The following is a 5917-nucleotide window of genomic DNA, read 5'->3' as shown; positions in this document are numbered from 1 at the left end:
GGGACAGGTATAAGAGAGAGAGAGAGAGAGAGAGAGAGAGAGAGAGAGAGAGAGAGGTGATATGAAGGGAAGCCACCACGATGTGCACGAAGGTGCGGAAAGCATCGCCCTGCCATCGATGCGAGATCGTGAGGTGAGGAGCTGGCTGCACCCCAGGGTGCGCGGCAAGTCCAAAGAGAAGATCGCGCGCCCCGCGAGTTTCTTTCTTGCTACCTGGGGCACCGCGGCGACCTCATCACATTCTTCTCCTTCGCCCGTTTCACATGTTTAGCAGGGCCTCCTCCGCACAGGGCCTCAAGAAGCCTGTTAGAGAGATTTATAGAGCCGGTTCGGTCTTGCTTGTTGTGTGTAGCTGGACCCTGCGGCAGATATGCTTGCTACACACAACGATTCGGATTGGTGTCTGCATGCGTGCTCATGTTTGCAGGTGCACGTACATGTGTGTGTGCGTGTGCGCGCGTTGAAGTGATGACTGGACAAAGGAAAGATGAATACACGAGACTAATTATGCATACAACGCACACACACACACACACACACACACACACACACGCACACACACACACACACACACACACACACACACACACACACACACACACACACACACACACACACACGCACGCACACGCACGCACACACACACACACACACACACACACACACACACACACACACACACACACACACACACACTAACACGGGTTATATACAAAACGTGTGAACATTAAAATAAACAATCGATAATTAGGTGACGAATCTAGCGACTAATGTCGGGTATCAGATTTTGCTATCAAGTGCTTCCAGACTCGGAACACTTACATACTGCTCGGCCGTGTGGTGGGTAACGCAATCCTCCAATATCTGTTGAGCATACATTTCGCGATAGCGTCTTATGACGGTGACACCACCGAAGGCCCCTGTATAGCCGAACTTTGCTCGTGTGGCGAGGTTGCTGCCCAAAGCAGTTTCTGATGAATCAGCATGCTCTCTATGCTGATCCTTAATGTAATGCATGTGTGCATGTGCGTGCGTTAGCGCTTACATTGATCTTGTGAGAGAAAGTGAAGCGTAGAGAGAAGGGCAAAGGAAAGGTGCGTGTGTATACGTGCGTGAATCAATGCGTGCGCTCTGGTAAAGGGCACCAAAACAACTTCGGAAAATAACGAGCACTTTATTCTCTCCCAGAGTTTACTGTCTTCGTGGCACAAATCGTGATATAAGCACTCCACATGAAGTCAGGGTGAAACAAGCTCGCAATCGATCGATATATGAGAGGTATCTGTTGTTGATTCTCTCGTAGCCTGCTTTGCCAAGCAGTCGCATTACTGTTCTGCCTTGTCTAGTGTGACTATCACGCGCGATAAACTGATTTCACTTCACTTCCGATATTTGCGAGTGCGCAAGCAAAGATAATTGCCGCGTGCAGTCCAAAAGCGCGAAATCATAATTGGTTCAACGCTTGCTGCTTGATTGATATGATTGATCAATATGTGGGGTTTAGCGTCCCAAAACCACCATATGATTATGAGAGACGCCGTAGTGGAGGGCTCCAAGAATTCCGACCACCTGGGGTTCTTTAACGTGCACCAAAATCTGAGCACACGGGCCTACAACATTTCCGCCTCCATCGGAAATGCAGCCGCCGCAACCGGGATTTGATCCCACGACCTGCGAGTCAGCAGCCGAGTACCTTAGCCACTAGACCACCGCGGCGGGGCAACGCTTGCTGCTGACAATCCACGTGTTTTATGAAGGAAAAAATGGGGTGAGTAAAAGATACTGTTAGTAGGAAAGGCAGTGAAGGCGAAAAAAAAAAAAAACTACTGTGTCGCCTTTGAACTCAGTGTTAAAAAAAAAGGACAGGCCGTTTTGTGGAATCAATGCCTCGCAACGCTTCTCCCCGTCAGAAAAGTGCAGCACAGTTCATAGCTCTGAACGACTCAGATCAATAAATAGCGCAGTCAGTACGACCACTACAGCTCGATACAATATTGCTGCACCTCATCGTGGGGTGCCACAGGGCGTTGTTTTGAGTCTGACTCTTTTCAACCTGGTTCTCGTGGGGCTCACCAAAATGCAGCCGCAGACGGCTTATATGTCTCTCTACGCTGATGATATCTGCATTTGGGCGTCCGGCATGACATGACCTCAAATGCGTGCAAGGATACAGAAAGCGGCAACAATGACATCGGCATACCTTCGCCAGCAAGGTTTAACTGTCGCCACAGAAAAAATGCGCAGCGTTGGCGTTTACACGCAAACCGATGTCTTTCTACTTATTGTGCATCGATGGCAGATCAATCACATATAAGAGCAGTCATAGATTCTTAGGTGTCATCGTAGATCGTGACCTAACCTGGAGCCCGCATGTCACATATACCTGAAGAAAAAGCTCATTGGCGGCATTCAGAATGTATTCAAGTTCGTCGCCGGAAAATCATTGGGCCCATCCGTGCGCTCGATGTTGAAGCTTTATACAGCCCTCTTTCTCGGAGTTCTCCTGTACAGCCTTCCTGTCCTGTCCAACACGTGCAAGACTAACATCTGTGCACTGCAAAGCGTACAAGCCCAAGCACTTCGGACATGTATTGGCCTTCCAAGATGCTCATCGGCAGTGGCAACTATTGTTATCGCGCAAGAACAGCCGGTCACAACGCATATCATTGTCGAGACGCTGAGAGCGCACATTCGGCGTTTATCGCGGTACCGTCACATCATTTAGCGTGTTTGACAGCGCGGAGGCCCCATTCTTCGTTCTGCGGTATTGTGACAAAACATCAGGTCATATTACCGCCTGGCTTCAAAACTGCGATGCATCCAGCAGCTGCGTAATGGAGTCTCCGTCAACCTGACGTGCGCTTATCAGTTCCTGGAATCGTTAAGAAGGCACGCGTGTCACCACCAGCCCTTAAGCAATTGACTTCGCGTCTGTTGGACGAAAGGTACTTCGACCGCATACATGTTTACACCGATGGCTCCACTGATTTCAACAGCTCTACAGGAGCAGTGGTTGTTTTATCTGAAAATGTGTTGCTTAAATACAAGTTTTCTCATACCACGACGTCGACAGCAGCAGAGCTCGCAGTGCTTCAAGGTGCAGTAGAGTACATTCTTCGGCAGCAACCTGACCAATGGTCCGCAGGTCCGCCTTACAGGTCCGCCTTACAGACACTGTGGTTTGTTATGCAGCACGGGTTACATGAACAGTCAGTATTTCAGATAAGGCATGACTACCACGAAGCGCTCAAGGAAGGTCACGATATTGTATTTCAGTGGTTGCCGAGTCATTGCGGAATTGTCGGCAATGACCACGCGGATGAAGCTGCTCGATCGGCTCATGTCCAAGACCAGCGTACGCCCGTACCACTCTTGAGAACGGACACTGCAAGGCGACTACAATCACTTGCTCGCCGTATATCTCTCCTACAATGGAGTACGCCGGGTTTCTCCAACAGGCACCTGTATTCGATCGACCCAAACTTGCAACTTCGTTTGCCATCCCACGATGCGCTGAAACTTTACTGTGTCGCATGGGGTTGGGCGTGGCATTTACGAATGCGTACTCTCGTCTCCTTGGAATGGCGAGCACTTCGGCATGCAAAATCTGCGCCTGCGAGGAAACGCTTGAGCACATTCTATGTCATTGCCCAGCATACCAGTCTGAACGACGTATTATGGAAGCCAAGCTCTGTCAGCTGGATTCAGGGAACAATCACTTGCTCGCCGTATATCTCTCCTACAATGAAGCCAAGCTCTGTCAGCTGGATTCAGGGAACAATCACTTGCTCGCCGTATATCTCTCCTACAATGAAGCCAAGCTCTGTCTCCTTGGAATGGCGAGCACTTCGGCATGCAAAATCTGCGCCTGCGAGGAAACGCTTGAGCACATTCTATGTCATTGCCCAGCATACCAGTCTGAACGACGTATTATGGAAGCCAAGCTCTGTCAGCTGGATTCAGGGCCGTTTACAGAAGAGAAGATCGTGGGACCTTGCCCGACGGCTTCCCATACGCGCAAAGCCACGATTGCCCTCTTGTCCTTCTTAAGGACCACCAGACTTCACGACCGCTTGTGAAAGAACAGTATGAGACCATGCTGTGTAGTCTCGAGCTGACTATTAATCCTTCTGTTTCTTACTCATCTTCTTCTCTATCTCTTTCCTTTCTAATATTCTCCCTTTTCCCCACCCCAAGTGTAGGGTAGCCAACCGAGCCAAGCTTGGTTAACCTCCCTGCCTTTCCTCTCTATTTATCTTTCTCTCTCTCTCATTGTTAAAGCCGAGAACGAAAAATAGTCACGACATCGTGCTTAAACCACAAAAATATCCTCATTCGCCTCTTCAGTGAAGGAGCAGTGCATGCTGCTGCCATTCCACGAACAACTTACATAAGGTAGGCCAGCAAAAAAAAAAAAAAAAAAAAAAAACTGACGCTGCAGATACCCATGCTACCCTCTCAAAACACTCACAAAATGAAGCGATGAACGTTCCTGAGCAAATAGCCGGAACAAAATAACCAACGCCTTATTTTCGCCCATTTACTCTTCACGGCGGTAAGCGGGCTCGAATATTTCTCGGTTGTCACCACACGGGTGTGAGTGGTGAATGTCGAAATCTCAGCGAGCGTAGCGTTTGTTCTATATTTTTTATTTTTGATTTAACTACACCTTCCCTTCCCCTAGACCCATAGGATAGCAAACAGGTACAACCTTGCTAACCTGCCTGTCTTTTCTTTGATATTGTCTCTATCTTTCGATTACGTCTTTTCAAAGTATTCTCCAACGCCTGCGCAAAAAGCTTCGCCGATTGCATAAGCGATCTAAAGCCAAAAGGTACGCAAGCGCTTTCTATCGGCGATCTTTCGCACAGCGCTGCGCGGAACTCTCGGAGGGTGAACAAACTGCTGGCGTCACAGATAGGCGGCGCTACATGCCAAAATAATCCCGTGTTTTGCGTTGCTTGGCGGGAGATTTGAATAGTCACCGGTAGTATTTTTTTCCGTAGTGAAAACGCACGTGGACTACTTTCACAGTCGCTTTCACGATCGGCACTCATGGAATAACTATAGTAATAAAAATAAACAATAAAATAAGAGGAAGAAGAAGAGAGGACGGGCATTTTGCTGACGAACCGAGGGAACAATTTCGCGAAAATACACGAGGAGGAGAAACATCCAACCATTCAGTTCTTCATGCTACATAACTAATAAGGGATTCACATCAATGCCATAACATCTTATGACTACTGCAGTCAGAGTGCAAGAGAGAACTTCCAAGTGCCAAGTCATCTGCTGTACGGACATGTTTGTGAAATTATAGGCGAAAATTTCGTTCGTGTGAACTGTTATGCAATACGAACTGTCCTGTTGCGTGAACTTTTATATCGCAGAACGAAGACTCACCGCAGCCGTGGCCTCGTGGTAGGGTGTCCACTTCGGCTGCGGGAGGTCGTTGGTTCGAACCCACGTGCCACCAGATACCCACCGGTTTCACAAAAGGGGCACAGGCGTCCCCCGGCCTGACACTCGACTTTCAAAGTACATATACTAAAATTGGAACAATACAGAGAAGATTAGCACGGCCGCTGCGCAAGGATGACACGCAAAATCGTGAAGCGTTCTATATTTTTGCCCCGCCGTGGTGGTCTATATAGTGGCTAAGGTACTCGGCTGCTGACCCGCAGGTCGCGGGATCGAATCTCGGCTGCGGGGGCTGCATTTCCGATGGAGGCGGAAATGTTGTAGGCCCGTGTGCTCAGATTTGGGTGCACGTTAAAGAACCCCAGCTGGTCGAAATTTCCGGAGCCCTCCACTACGGCGTCTCTCATAATCATATGGTGGTTTTGGGACGTTGAACCCCACAAATCAATCAATCAAATCAACACTCGACTTCCTTCAGGGGTGAGCCGCCTGGGAA

At 48.9% G+C, this 5917-nt stretch overlaps 1 non-coding gene across 1 annotated transcript; it reads left to right on the top strand.

The window, feature by feature from the left end:
• The first annotated feature begins 5522 nt into the window (after positions 1-5522).
• LOC142761804 (U6 spliceosomal RNA) lies at positions 5523-5630 on the top strand. The gene has a single exon (XR_012883827.1). It is a non-coding gene; the product is annotated as a U6 spliceosomal RNA (small nuclear RNA).
• Positions 5631-5917: the final 287 nt, after the last annotated feature.

The sequence above is a fragment of the Rhipicephalus microplus genome, chromosome 5 (genome assembly GCF_043290135.1).
Source record: "Rhipicephalus microplus isolate Deutch F79 chromosome 5, USDA_Rmic, whole genome shotgun sequence".
In the NCBI taxonomy this organism is placed as follows: Eukaryota; Metazoa; Arthropoda; class Arachnida; order Ixodida; family Ixodidae; genus Rhipicephalus; species Rhipicephalus microplus.
This window is presented reverse-complemented; position numbering and strand designations above follow the sequence as displayed.